This window comes from Orbicella franksi, chromosome 11 (assembly GCF_964199315.1).
Source record: "Orbicella franksi chromosome 11, jaOrbFran1.1, whole genome shotgun sequence".
Taxonomy (NCBI): domain Eukaryota; kingdom Metazoa; phylum Cnidaria; class Anthozoa; order Scleractinia; family Merulinidae; genus Orbicella; species Orbicella franksi.
In genome coordinates, this window is record NC_138155.1 from 15898949 (window position 1) to 15911420 (window position 12472).

At 44.7% G+C, this 12472-nt stretch overlaps 24 non-coding genes and 1 pseudogene across 24 annotated transcripts; all 25 read left to right on the forward strand.

The window, feature by feature from the left end:
• Positions 1–60: 60 nt before the first annotated feature.
• Positions 61–179, forward strand: LOC145460984 (5S ribosomal RNA). The gene has a single exon (XR_014040139.1). It is a non-coding gene; the product is annotated as a 5S ribosomal RNA (ribosomal RNA).
• A 385-nt stretch (positions 180–564) lies between these two features.
• Positions 565–683, forward strand: LOC145460985 (5S ribosomal RNA). The gene has a single exon (XR_014040140.1). It is a non-coding gene; the product is annotated as a 5S ribosomal RNA (ribosomal RNA).
• Positions 684–1068: 385 nt separating this feature from the next.
• Positions 1069–1187, forward strand: LOC145460986 (5S ribosomal RNA). The gene has a single exon (XR_014040141.1). It is a non-coding gene; the product is annotated as a 5S ribosomal RNA (ribosomal RNA).
• A 386-nt stretch (positions 1188–1573) lies between these two features.
• Positions 1574–1692, forward strand: LOC145460987 (5S ribosomal RNA). The gene has a single exon (XR_014040142.1). It is a non-coding gene; the product is annotated as a 5S ribosomal RNA (ribosomal RNA).
• Positions 1693–2077: 385 nt separating this feature from the next.
• LOC145460988 (5S ribosomal RNA) lies at positions 2078–2196 on the forward strand. The gene has a single exon (XR_014040143.1). It is a non-coding gene; the product is annotated as a 5S ribosomal RNA (ribosomal RNA).
• A 387-nt stretch (positions 2197–2583) lies between these two features.
• Positions 2584–2702, forward strand: LOC145460989 (5S ribosomal RNA). The gene has a single exon (XR_014040144.1). It is a non-coding gene; the product is annotated as a 5S ribosomal RNA (ribosomal RNA).
• Positions 2703–3084: 382 nt separating this feature from the next.
• Positions 3085–3203, forward strand: LOC145460990 (5S ribosomal RNA). Its single transcript, XR_014040145.1, has one exon. It is a non-coding gene; the product is annotated as a 5S ribosomal RNA (ribosomal RNA).
• Positions 3204–3588: 385 nt separating this feature from the next.
• Positions 3589–3707, forward strand: LOC145460992 (5S ribosomal RNA). Its single transcript, XR_014040147.1, has one exon. It is a non-coding gene; the product is annotated as a 5S ribosomal RNA (ribosomal RNA).
• Positions 3708–4092: 385 nt separating this feature from the next.
• LOC145460993 (5S ribosomal RNA) lies at positions 4093–4211 on the forward strand. The gene has a single exon (XR_014040148.1). It is a non-coding gene; the product is annotated as a 5S ribosomal RNA (ribosomal RNA).
• A 385-nt stretch (positions 4212–4596) lies between these two features.
• Positions 4597–4715, forward strand: LOC145460994 (5S ribosomal RNA). Its single transcript, XR_014040149.1, has one exon. It is a non-coding gene; the product is annotated as a 5S ribosomal RNA (ribosomal RNA).
• Positions 4716–5100: 385 nt separating this feature from the next.
• LOC145460995 (5S ribosomal RNA) lies at positions 5101–5219 on the forward strand. The gene has a single exon (XR_014040150.1). It is a non-coding gene; the product is annotated as a 5S ribosomal RNA (ribosomal RNA).
• Positions 5220–5604: 385 nt separating this feature from the next.
• On the forward strand, positions 5605–5723 carry LOC145460996 (5S ribosomal RNA). The gene has a single exon (XR_014040151.1). It is a non-coding gene; the product is annotated as a 5S ribosomal RNA (ribosomal RNA).
• Positions 5724–6107: 384 nt separating this feature from the next.
• On the forward strand, positions 6108–6226 carry LOC145460997 (5S ribosomal RNA). The gene has a single exon (XR_014040152.1). It is a non-coding gene; the product is annotated as a 5S ribosomal RNA (ribosomal RNA).
• A 385-nt stretch (positions 6227–6611) lies between these two features.
• On the forward strand, positions 6612–6730 carry LOC145460998 (5S ribosomal RNA). The gene has a single exon (XR_014040153.1). It is a non-coding gene; the product is annotated as a 5S ribosomal RNA (ribosomal RNA).
• Positions 6731–7115: 385 nt separating this feature from the next.
• On the forward strand, positions 7116–7234 carry LOC145460999 (5S ribosomal RNA). Its single transcript, XR_014040154.1, has one exon. It is a non-coding gene; the product is annotated as a 5S ribosomal RNA (ribosomal RNA).
• A 384-nt stretch (positions 7235–7618) lies between these two features.
• On the forward strand, positions 7619–7737 carry LOC145461000 (5S ribosomal RNA). The gene has a single exon (XR_014040155.1). It is a non-coding gene; the product is annotated as a 5S ribosomal RNA (ribosomal RNA).
• A 385-nt stretch (positions 7738–8122) lies between these two features.
• On the forward strand, positions 8123–8241 carry LOC145461001 (5S ribosomal RNA). Its single transcript, XR_014040156.1, has one exon. It is a non-coding gene; the product is annotated as a 5S ribosomal RNA (ribosomal RNA).
• Positions 8242–8626: 385 nt separating this feature from the next.
• On the forward strand, positions 8627–8745 carry LOC145461003 (5S ribosomal RNA). The gene has a single exon (XR_014040158.1). It is a non-coding gene; the product is annotated as a 5S ribosomal RNA (ribosomal RNA).
• Positions 8746–9130: 385 nt separating this feature from the next.
• Positions 9131–9249, forward strand: LOC145461004 (5S ribosomal RNA). The gene has a single exon (XR_014040159.1). It is a non-coding gene; the product is annotated as a 5S ribosomal RNA (ribosomal RNA).
• Positions 9250–9634: 385 nt separating this feature from the next.
• Positions 9635–9753, forward strand: LOC145461005 (5S ribosomal RNA). The gene has a single exon (XR_014040160.1). It is a non-coding gene; the product is annotated as a 5S ribosomal RNA (ribosomal RNA).
• A 385-nt stretch (positions 9754–10138) lies between these two features.
• Positions 10139–10257, forward strand: LOC145461006 (5S ribosomal RNA). The gene has a single exon (XR_014040161.1). It is a non-coding gene; the product is annotated as a 5S ribosomal RNA (ribosomal RNA).
• Positions 10258–10642: 385 nt separating this feature from the next.
• LOC145461007 (5S ribosomal RNA) lies at positions 10643–10761 on the forward strand. The gene has a single exon (XR_014040162.1). It is a non-coding gene; the product is annotated as a 5S ribosomal RNA (ribosomal RNA).
• Positions 10762–11146: 385 nt separating this feature from the next.
• LOC145461009 (5S ribosomal RNA) lies at positions 11147–11265 on the forward strand. The gene has a single exon (XR_014040164.1). It is a non-coding gene; the product is annotated as a 5S ribosomal RNA (ribosomal RNA).
• A 385-nt stretch (positions 11266–11650) lies between these two features.
• On the forward strand, positions 11651–11769 carry LOC145461010 (5S ribosomal RNA). Its single transcript, XR_014040165.1, has one exon. It is a non-coding gene; the product is annotated as a 5S ribosomal RNA (ribosomal RNA).
• Positions 11770–12153: 384 nt separating this feature from the next.
• LOC145461629 (5S ribosomal RNA) lies at positions 12154–12272 on the forward strand (annotated as a pseudogene).
• Positions 12273–12472: the final 200 nt, after the last annotated feature.

The window sequence follows — 12472 nt, forward strand, 5'->3', positions numbered from 1 at the left end:
CCTTCTAAGAGACTTAAAAGAGAGTCCAAGCAATTGGGCAAGGTTTGAGTTGTTTCTTTCGTCTACGACCACACCACAGGGAACGTACCGGTTCTCGTCCGATCACCGAAGTCAAGTCCTGTTGGGCGGCGTCAGTACCTGGCTGGGTGACCACCTGGGAATACGCCGTGTTGTAGACTTTTGGACCCATTTTGGGACTGGACTCTTCAGAGAAGATTTCCATACGCCTCCACATCATTGATCCCTCTGTTTTCAAAATGTTGTCTTTTTTTTTTTGGAATTATTTTTCCAGCAAGTTGACAGCATATTAGAAGATTTTCTTGTTTGATTACAGCACTGCAACACTGAGCAGCACACTGGAGGCAATCTCTTGAATGTGGCTTTGATGACTGACCATTGGAGAATCGCCCTTTTGTGATTTGAAGTCTTAGCTGGCTTTGGAATCTCTGGGTTAAGTAGCCGAGACGTAATTGGAAATTCATCACAACAGCAATTAAAGGCCTTCCTTCTAAGAGACTTAAAAGAGAGTCCAAGCAATTGGGCAAGGTTTGAGTTGTTTCTTTCGTCTACGACCACACCACAGGGAACGTACCGGTTCTCGTCCGATCACCGAAGTCAAGTCCTGTTGGGCGGCGTCAGTACCTGGCTGGGTGACCACCTGGGAATACGCCGTGTTGTAGACTTTTGGACCCATTTTGGGACTGGACTCTTCAGAGAAGATTTCCATACGCCTCCACATCATTGATCCCTCTGTTTTCAAAATGTTGTCTTTTTTTTTTTGGAATTATTTTTCCAGCAAGTTGACAGCATATTAGAAGATTTTCTTGTTTGATTACAGCACTGCAACACTGAGCAGCACACTGGAGGCAATCTCTTGAATGTGGCTTTGATGACTGACCATTGGAGAATCGCCCTTTTGTGATTTGAAGTCTTAGCTGGCTTTGGAATCTCTGGGTTAAGTAGCCGAGACGTAATTGGAAATTCATCACAACAGCAATTAAAGGCCTTCCTTCTAAGAGACTTAAAAGAGAGTCCAAGCAATTGGGCAAGGTTTGAGTTGTTTCTTTCGTCTACGACCACACCACAGGGAACGTACCGGTTCTCGTCCGATCACCGAAGTCAAGTCCTGTTGGGCGGCGTCAGTACCTGGCTGGGTGACCACCTGGGAATACGCCGTGTTGTAGACTTTTGGACCCATTTTGGGACTGGACTCTTCAGAGAAGATTTCCATACGCCTCCACATCATTGATCCCTCTGTTTTCAAAATGTTGTCTTTTTTTTTTTTGGAATTATTTTTCCAGCAAGTTGACAGCATATTAGAAGATTTTCTTGTTTGATTACAGCACTGCAACACTGAGCAGCACACTGGAGGCAATCTCTTGAATGTGGCTTTGATGACTGACCATTGGAGAATCGCCCTTTTGTGATTTGAAGTCTTAGCTGGCTTTGGAATCTCTGGGTTAAGTAGCCGAGACGTAATTGGAAATTCATCACAACAGCAATTAAAGGCCTTCCTTCTAAGAGACTTAAAAGAGAGTCCAAGCAATTGGGCAAGGTTTGAGTTGTTTCTTTCGTCTACGACCACACCACAGGGAACGTACCGGTTCTCGTCCGATCACCGAAGTCAAGTCCTGTTGGGCGGCGTCAGTACCTGGCTGGGTGACCACCTGGGAATACGCCGTGTTGTAGACTTTTGGACCCATTTTGGGACTGGACTCTTCAGAGAAGATTTCCATACGCCTCCACATCATTGATCCCTCTGTTTTCAAAATGTTGTCTTTTTTTTTTTGGAATTATTTTTCCAGCAAGTTGACAGCATATTAGAAGATTTTCTTGTTTGATTACAGCACTGCAACACTGAGCAGCACACTGGAGGCAATCTCTTGAATGTGGCTTTGATGACTGACCATTGGAGAATCGCCCTTTTGTGATTTGAAGTCTTAGCTGGCTTTGGAATCTCTGGGTTAAGTAGCCGAGACGTAATTGGAAATTCATCACAACAGCAATTAAAGGCCTTCCTTCTAAGAGACTTAAAAGAGAGTCCAAGCAATTGGGCAAGGTTTGAGTTGTTTCTTTCGTCTACGACCACACCACAGGGAACGTACCGGTTCTCGTCCGATCACCGAAGTCAAGTCCTGTTGGGCGGCGTCAGTACCTGGCTGGGTGACCACCTGGGAATACGCCGTGTTGTAGACTTTTGGAGCCCATTTTGGGACTGGACTCTTCAGAGAAGATTTCCATACGCCTCCACATCATTGATCCCTCTGTTTTCAAAATGTTGTCTTTTTTTTTTTGGAATTATTTTTCCAGCAAGTTGACAGCATATTAGAAGATTTTCTTGTTTGATTACAGCACTGCAACACTGAGCAGCACACTGGAGGCAATCTCTTGAATGTGGCTTTGATGACTGACCATTGGAGAATCGCCCTTTTTGTGATTTGAAGTCTTAGCTGGCTTTGGAATCTCTGGGTTAAGTAGCCGAGACGTAATTGGAAATTCATCACAACAGCAATTAAAGGCCTTCCTTCTAAGAGACTTAAAAGAGAGTCCAAGCAATTGGGCAAGGTTTGAGTTGTTTCTTTCGTCTACGACCACACCACAGGGAACGTACCGGTTCTCGTCCGATCACCGAAGTCAAGTCCTGTTGGGCGGCGTCAGTACCTGGCTGGGTGACCACCTGGGAATACGCCGTGTTGTAGACTTTTGACCCATTTTGGGACTGGACTCTTCAGAGAAGATTTCCATACGCCTCCACATCATTGATCCTCTGTTTTCAAAATGTTGTCTTTTTTTTTTTGGAATTATTTTTCCAGCAAGTTGACAGCATATTAGAAGATTTTCTTGTTTGATTACAGCACTGCAACACTGAGCAGCACACTGGAGGCAATCTCTTGAATGTGGCTTTGATGACTGACCATTGGAGAATCGCCCTTTTGTGATTTGAAGACTTAGCTGGCTTTGGAATCTCTGGTTAAGTAGCCGAGACGTAATTGGAAATTCATCACAACAGCAATTAAAGGCCTTCCTTCTAAGAAGACTTAAAAGAGAGTCCAAGCAATTGGGCAAGGTTTGAGTGTTTCTTTCGTCTACGACCACACCACAGGGAACGTACCGGTTCTCGTCCGATCACCGAAGTCAAGTCCTGTTGGGCGGCGTCAGTACCTGGCTGGGTGACCACCTGGGAATACGCCGTGTTGTAGACTTTTGGAGCCATTTTGGGACTGGACTCTTCAGAGAAGATTTCCATACGCCTCCACATCATTGATCCCTCTGTTTTCAAAATGTTGTCTTTTTTTTTTTGGAATTATTTTTCCAGCAAGTTGACAGCATATTAGAAGATTTTCTTGTTTGATTACAGCACTGCAACACTGAGCAGCACACTGGAGGCAATCTCTTGAATGTGGCTTTGATGACTGACCATTGGAGAATCGCCCTTTTGTGATTTGAAGTCTTAGCTGGCTTTGGAATCTCTGGGTTAAGTAGCCGAGACGTAATTGGAAATTCATCACAACAGCAATTAAAGGCCTTCCTTCTAAGAGACTTAAAAGAGAGTCCAAGCAATTGGGCAAGGTTTGAGTTGTTTCTTTCGTCTACGACCACACCACAGGGAACGTACCGGTTCTCGTCCGATCACCGAAGTCAAGTCCTGTTGGGCGGCGTCAGTACCTGGCTGGGTGACCACCTGGGAATACGCCGTGTTGTAGACTTTTGGACCCATTTTGGGACTGGACTCTTCAGAGAAGATTTCCATACGCCTCCACATCATTGATCCCTCTGTTTTCAAAATGTTGTCTTTTTTTTTTTGGAATTATTTTTCCAGCAAGTTGACAGCATATTAGAAGATTTTCTTGTTTGATTACAGCACTGCAACACTGAGCAGCACACTGGAGGCAATCTCTTGAATGTGGCTTTGATGACTGACCATTGGAGAATCGCCCTTTTGTGATTTGAAGTCTTAGCTGGCTTTGGAATCTCTGGGTTAAGTAGCCGAGACGTAATTGGAAATTCATCACAACAGCAATTAAAGGCCTTCCTTCTAAGAGACTTAAAAGAGAGTCCAAGCAATTGGGCAAGGTTTGAGTTGTTTCTTTCGTCTACGACCACACCACAGGGAACGTACCGGTTCTCGTCCGATCACCGAAGTCAAGTCCTGTTGGGCGGCGTCAGTACCTGGCTGGGTGACCACCTGGGAATACGCCGTGTTGTAGACTTTTGGAGCCATTTTGGGACTGGACTCTTCAGAGAAGATTTCCATACGCCTCCACATCATTGATCCCTCTGTTTTCAAAATGTTGTCTTTTTTTTTTTGGAATTATTTTTCCAGCAAGTTGACAGCATATTAGAAGATTTTCTTGTTTGATTACAGCACTGCAACACTGAGCAGCACACTGGAGGCAATCTCTTGAATGTGGCTTTGATGACTGACCATTGGAGAATCGCCCTTTTGTGATTTGAAGTCTTAGCTGGCTTTGGAATCTCTGGGTTAAGTAGCCGAGACGTAATTGGAAATTCATCACAACAGCAATTAAAGGCCTTCCTTCTAAGAGACTTAAAAGAGAGTCCAAGCAATTGGGCAAGGTTTGAGTTGTTTCTTTCGTCTACGACCACACCACAGGGAACGTACCGGTTCTCGTCCGATCACCGAAGTCAAGTCCTGTTGGGCGGCGTCAGTACCTGGCTGGGTGACCACCTGGGAATACGCCGTGTTGTAGACTTTTGGACCCATTTTGGGACTGGACTCTTCAGAGAAGATTTCCATACGCCTCCACATCATTGATCCCTCTGTTTTCAAAATGTTGTCTTTTTTTTTTTGGAATTATTTTTCCAGCAAGTTGACAGCATATTAGAAGATTTTCTTGTTTGATTACAGCACTGCAACACTGAGCAGCACACTGGAGGCAATCTCTTGAATGTGGCTTTGATGACTGACCATTGGAGAATCGCCCTTTTGTGATTTGAAGTCTTAGCTGGCTTTGGAATCTCTGGGTTAAGTAGCCGAGACGTAATTGGAAATTCATCACAACAGCAATTAAAGGCCTTCCTTCTAAGAGACTTAAAAGAGAGTCCAAGCAATTGGGCAAGGTTTGAGTTGTTTCTTTCGTCTACGACCACACCACAGGGAACGTACCGGTTCTCGTCCGATCACCGAAGTCAAGTCCTGTTGGGCGGCGTCAGTACCTGGCTGGGTGACCACCTGGGAATACGCCGTGTTGTAGACTTTTGGACCCATTTTGGGACTGGACTCTTCAGAGAAGATTTCCATACGCCTCCACATCATTGATCCCTCTGTTTTCAAAATGTTGTCTTTTTTTTTTTGGAATTATTTTTCCAGCAAGTTGACAGCATATTAGAAGATTTTCTTGTTTGATTACAGCACTGCAACACTGAGCAGCACACTGGAGGCAATCTCTTGAATGTGGCTTTGATGACTGACCATTGGAGAATCGCCCTTTTGTGATTTGAAGTCTTAGCTGGCTTTGGAATCTCTGGGTTAAGTAGCCGAGACGTAATTGGAAATTCATCACAACAGCAATTAAAGGCCTTCCTTCTAAGAGACTTAAAAGAGAGTCCAAGCAATTGGGCAAGGTTTGAGTTGTTTCTTTCGTCTACGACCACACCACAGGGAACGTACCGGTTCTCGTCCGATCACCGAAGTCAAGTCCTGTTGGGCGGCGTCAGTACCTGGCTGGGTGACCACCTGGGAATACGCCGTGTTGTAGACTTTTGGACCCATTTTGGGACTGGACTCTTCAGAGAAGATTTCCATACGCCTCCACATCATTGATCCCTCTGTTTTCAAAATGTTGTCTTTTTTTTTTGGAATTATTTTTCCAGCAAGTTGACAGCATATTAGAAGATTTTCTTGTTTGATTACAGCACTGCAACACTGAGCAGCACACTGGAGGCAATCTCTTGAATGTGGCTTTGATGACTGACCATTGGAGAATCGCCCTTTTGTGATTTGAAGTCTTAGCTGGCTTTGGAATCTCTGGGTTAAGTAGCCGAGACGTAATTGGAAATTCATCACAACAGCAATTAAAGGCCTTCCTTCTAAGAGACTTAAAAGAGAGTCCAAGCAATTGGGCAAGGTTTGAGTTGTTTCTTTCGTCTACGACCACACCACAGGGAACGTACCGGTTCTCGTCCGATCACCGAAGTCAAGTCCTGTTGGGCGGCGTCAGTACCTGGCTGGGTGACCACCTGGGAATACGCCGTGTTGTAGACTTTTGGACCCATTTTGGGACTGGACTCTTCAGAGAAGATTTCCATACGCCTCCACATCATTGATCCCTCTGTTTTCAAAATGTTGTCTTTTTTTTTTTGGAATTATTTTTCCAGCAAGTTGACAGCATATTAGAAGATTTTCTTGTTTGATTACAGCACTGCAACACTGAGCAGCACACTGGAGGCAATCTCTTGAATGTGGCTTTGATGACTGACCATTGGAGAATCGCCCTTTTGTGATTTGAAGTCTTAGCTGGCTTTGGAATCTCTGGGTTAAGTAGCCGAGACGTAATTGGAAATTCATCACAACAGCAATTAAAGGCCTTCCTTCTAAGAGACTTAAAAGAGAGTCCAAGCAATTGGGCAAGGTTTGAGTTGTTTCTTTCGTCTACGACCACACCACAGGGAACGTACCGGTTCTCGTCCGATCACCGAAGTCAAGTCCTGTTGGGCGGCGTCAGTACCTGGCTGGGTGACCACCTGGGAATACGCCGTGTTGTAGACTTTTGGAGCCATTTTGGGACTGGACTCTTCAGAGAAGATTTCCATACGCCTCCACATCATTGATCCCTCTGTTTTCAAAATGTTGTCTTTTTTTTTTTGGAATTATTTTTCCAGCAAGTTGACAGCATATTAGAAGATTTTCTTGTTTGATTACAGCACTGCAACACTGAGCAGCACACTGGAGGCAATCTCTTGAATGTGGCTTTGATGACTGACCATTGGAGAATCGCCCTTTTGTGATTTGAAGTCTTAGCTGGCTTTGGAATCTCTGGGTTAAGTAGCCGAGACGTAATTGGAAATTCATCACAACAGCAATTAAAGGCCTTCCTTCTAAGAGACTTAAAAGAGAGTCCAAGCAATTGGGCAAGGTTTGAGTTGTTTCTTTCGTCTACGACCACACCACAGGGAACGTACCGGTTCTCGTCCGATCACCGAAGTCAAGTCCTGTTGGGCGGCGTCAGTACCTGGCTGGGTGACCACCTGGGAATACGCCGTGTTGTAGACTTTTGGAGCCATTTTGGGACTGGACTCTTCAGAGAAGATTTCCATACGCCTCCACATCATTGATCCCTCTGTTTTCAAAATGTTGTCTTTTTTTTTTGGAATTATTTTTCCAGCAAGTTGACAGCATATTAGAAGATTTTCTTGTTTGATTACAGCACTGCAACACTGAGCAGCACACTGGAGGCAATCTCTTGAATGTGGCTTTGATGACTGACCATTGGAGAATCGCCCTTTTGTGATTTGAAGTCTTAGCTGGCTTTGGAATCTCTGGGTTAAGTAGCCGAGACGTAATTGGAAATTCATCACAACAGCAATTAAAGGCCTTCCTTCTAAGAGACTTAAAAGAGAGTCCAAGCAATTGGGCAAGGTTTGAGTTGTTTCTTTCGTCTACGACCACACCACAGGGAACGTACCGGTTCTCGTCCGATCACCGAAGTCAAGTCCTGTTGGGCGGCGTCAGTACCTGGCTGGGTGACCACCTGGGAATACGCCGTGTTGTAGACTTTTGGACCCATTTTGGGACTGGACTCTTCAGAGAAGATTTCCATACGCCTCCACATCATTGATCCCTCTGTTTTCAAAATGTTGTCTTTTTTTTTTTGGAATTATTTTTCCAGCAAGTTGACAGCATATTAGAAGATTTTCTTGTTTGATTACAGCACTGCAACACTGAGCAGCACACTGGAGGCAATCTCTTGAATGTGGCTTTGATGACTGACCATTGGAGAATCGCCCTTTTGTGATTTGAAGTCTTAGCTGGCTTTGGAATCTCTGGGTTAAGTAGCCGAGACGTAATTGGAAATTCATCACAACAGCAATTAAAGGCCTTCCTTCTAAGAGACTTAAAAGAGAGTCCAAGCAATTGGGCAAGGTTTGAGTTGTTTCTTTCGTCTACGACCACACCACAGGGAACGTACCGGTTCTCGTCCGATCACCGAAGTCAAGTCCTGTTGGGCGGCGTCAGTACCTGGCTGGGTGACCACCTGGGAATACGCCGTGTTGTAGACTTTTGGACCCATTTTGGGACTGGACTCTTCAGAGAAGATTTCCATACGCCTCCACATCATTGATCCCTCTGTTTTCAAAATGTTGTCTTTTTTTTTTTGGAATTATTTTTCCAGCAAGTTGACAGCATATTAGAAGATTTTCTTGTTTGATTACAGCACTGCAACACTGAGCAGCACACTGGAGGCAATCTCTTGAATGTGGCTTTGATGACTGACCATTGGAGAATCGCCCTTTTGTGATTTGAAGTCTTAGCTGGCTTTGGAATCTCTGGGTTAAGTAGCCGAGACGTAATTGGAAATTCATCACAACAGCAATTAAAGGCCTTCCTTCTAAGAGACTTAAAAGAGAGTCCAAGCAATTGGGCAAGGTTTGAGTTGTTTCTTTCGTCTACGACCACACCACAGGGAACGTACCGGTTCTCGTCCGATCACCGAAGTCAAGTCCTGTTGGGCGGCGTCAGTACCTGGCTGGGTGACCACCTGGGAATACGCCGTGTTGTAGACTTTTGGAGCCATTTTGGGACTGGACTCTTCAGAGAAGATTTCCATACGCCTCCACATCATTGATCCCTCTGTTTTCAAAATGTTGTCTTTTTTTTTTTGGAATTATTTTTCCAGCAAGTTGACAGCATATTAGAAGATTTTCTTGTTTGATTACAGCACTGCAACACTGAGCAGCACACTGGAGGCAATCTCTTGAATGTGGCTTTGATGACTGACCATTGGAGAATCGCCCTTTTGTGATTTGAAGTCTTAGCTGGCTTTGGAATCTCTGGGTTAAGTAGCCGAGACGTAATTGGAAATTCATCACAACAGCAATTAAAGGCCTTCCTTCTAAGAGACTTAAAAGAGAGTCCAAGCAATTGGGCAAGGTTTGAGTTGTTTCTTTCGTCTACGACCACACCACAGGGAACGTACCGGTTCTCGTCCGATCACCGAAGTCAAGTCCTGTTGGGCGGCGTCAGTACCTGGCTGGGTGACCACCTGGGAATACGCCGTGTTGTAGACTTTTGGACCCATTTTGGGACTGGACTCTTCAGAGAAGATTTCCATACGCCTCCACATCATTGATCCCTCTGTTTTCAAAATGTTGTCTTTTTTTTTTTGGAATTATTTTTCCAGCAAGTTGACAGCATATTAGAAGATTTTCTTGTTTGATTACAGCACTGCAACACTGAGCAGCACACTGGAGGCAATCTCTTGAATGTGGCTTTGATGACTGACCATTGGAGAATCGCCCTTTTGTGATTTGAAGTCTTAGCTGGCTTTGGAATCTCTGGGTTAAGTAGCCGAGACGTAATTGGAAATTCATCACAACAGCAATTAAAGGCCTTCCTTCTAAGAGACTTAAAAGAGAGTCCAAGCAATTGGGCAAGGTTTGAGTTGTTTCTTTCGTCTACGACCACACCACAGGGAACGTACCGGTTCTCGTCCGATCACCGAAGTCAAGTCCTGTTGGGCGGCGTCAGTACCTGGCTGGGTGACCACCTGGGAATACGCCGTGTTGTAGACTTTTGGAGCCATTTTGGGACTGGACTCTTCAGAGAAGATTTCCATACGCCTCCACATCATTGATCCCTCTGTTTTCAAAATGTTGTCTTTTTTTTTTTGGAATTATTTTTCCAGCAAGTTGACAGCATATTAGAAGATTTTCTTGTTTGATTACAGCACTGCAACACTGAGCAGCACACTGGAGGCAATCTCTTGAATGTGGCTTTGATGACTGACCATTGGAGAATCGCCCTTTTGTGATTTGAAGTCTTAGCTGGCTTTGGAATCTCTGGGTTAAGTAGCCGAGACGTAATTGGAAATTCATCACAACAGCAATTAAAGGCCTTCCTTCTAAGAGACTTAAAAGAGAGTCCAAGCAATTGGGCAAGGTTTGAGTTGTTTCTTTCGTCTACGACCACACCACAGGGAACGTACCGGTTCTCGTCCGATCACCGAAGTCAAGTCCTGTTGGGCGGCGTCAGTACCTGGCTGGGTGACCACCTGGGAATACGCCGTGTTGTAGACTTTTGGAGCCATTTTGGGACTGGACTCTTCAGAGAAGATTTCCATACGCCTCCACATCATTGATCCCTCTGTTTTCAAAATGTTGTCTTTTTTTTTTTGGAATTATTTTTCCAGCAAGTTGACAGCATATTAGAAGATTTTCTTGTTTGATTACAGCACTGCAACACTGAGCAGCACACTGGAGGCAATCTCTTGAATGTGGCTTTGATGACTGACCATTGGAGAATCGCCCTTTTGTGATTTGAAGTCTTAGCTGGCTTTGGAATCTCTGGGTTAAGTAGCCGAGACGTAATTGGAAATTCATCACAACAGCAATTAAAGGCCTTCCTTCTAAGAGACTTAAAAGAGAGTCCAAGCAATTGGGCAAGGTTTGAGTTGTTTCTTTCGTCTACGACCACACCACAGGGAACGTACCGGTTCTCGTCCGATCACCGAAGTCAAGTCCTGTTGGGCGGCGTCAGTACCTGGCTGGGTGACCACCTGGGAATACGCCGTGTTGTAGACTTTTGGAGCCATTTTGGGACTGGACTCTTCAGAGAAGATTTCCATACGCCTCCACATCATTGATCCCTCTGTTTTCAAAATGTTGTCTTTTTTTTTTTGGAATTATTTTTCCAGCAAGTTGACAGCATATTAGAAGATTTTCTTGTTTGATTACAGCACTGCAACACTGAGCAGCACACTGGAGGCAATCTCTTGAATGTGGCTTTGATGACTGACCATTGGAGAATCGCCCTTTTGTGATTTGAAGTCTTAGCTGGCTTTGGAATCTCTGGGTTAAGTAGCCGAGACGTAATTGGAAATTCATCACAACAGCAATTAAAGGCCTTCCTTCTAAGAGACTTAAAAGAGAGTCCAAGCAATTGGGCAAGGTTTGAGTTGTTTCTTTCGTCTACGACCACACCACAGGGAACGTACCGGTTCTCGTCCGATCACCGAAGTCAAGTCCTGTTGGGCGGCGTCAGTACCTGGCTGGGTGACCACCTGGGAATACGCCGTGTTGTAGACTTTTGGAGCCATTTTGGGACTGGACTCTTCAGAGAAGATTTCCATACGCCTCCACATCATTGATCCCTCTGTTTTCAAAATGTTGTCTTTTTTTTTTTGGAATTATTTTTCCAGCAAGTTGACAGCATATTAGAAGATTTTCTTGTTTGATTACAGCACTGCAACACTGAGCAGCACACTGGAGGCAATCTCTTGAATGTGGCTTTGATGACTGACCATTGGAGAATCGCCCTTTTGTGATTTGAAGTCTTAGCTGGCTTTGGAATCTCTGGGTTAAGTAGCCGAGACGTAATTGGAAATTCATCACAACAGCAATTAAAGGCCTTCCTTCTAAGAGACTTAAAAGAGAGTCCAAGCAATTGGGCAAGGTTTGAGTTGTTTCTTTCGTCTACGACCACACCACAGGGAACGTACCGGTTCTCGTCCGATCACCGAAGTCAAGTCCTGTTGGGCGGCGTCAGTACCTGGCTGGGTGACCACCTGGGAATACGCCGTGTTGTAGACTTTTGGACCCATTTTGGGACTGGACTCTTCAGAGAAGATTTCCATACGCCTCCACATCATTGATCCCTCTGTTTTCAAAATGTTGTCTTTTTTTTTTGGAATTATTTTTCCAGCAAGTTGACAGCATATTAGAAGATTTTCTTGTTTGATTACAGCACTGCAACACTGAGCAGCACACTGGAGGCAATCTCTTGAATGTGGCTTTGATGACTGACCATTGGAGAATCGCCCTTTTGTGATTTGAAGTCTTAGCTGGCTTTGGAATCTCTGGGTTAAGTAGCCGAGACGTAATTGGAAATTCATCACAACAGCAATTAAAGGCCTTCCTTCTAAGAGACTTAAAAGAGAGTCCAAGCAATTGGGCAAGGTTTGAGTTGTTTCTTTCGTCTACGACCACACCACAGGGAACGTACCGGTTCTCGTCCGATCACCGAAGTCAAGTCCTGTTGGGCGGCGTCAGTACCTGGCTGGGTGACCACCTGGGAATACGCCGTGTTGTAAGACTTTTGGAGCCATTTTGGGACTGGACTCTTCAGAGAAGATTTCCATACGCCTCCACATCATTGATCCCTCTGTTTTCAAAATGTTGTCTTTTTTTTTTTGGAATTATTTTTCCAGCAAGTTGACAGCATATTAGAAGATTTTCTTGTTTGATTACAGCACTGCAACACTGAGCAGCACACTGGAGGCAATCTCTTGAATGT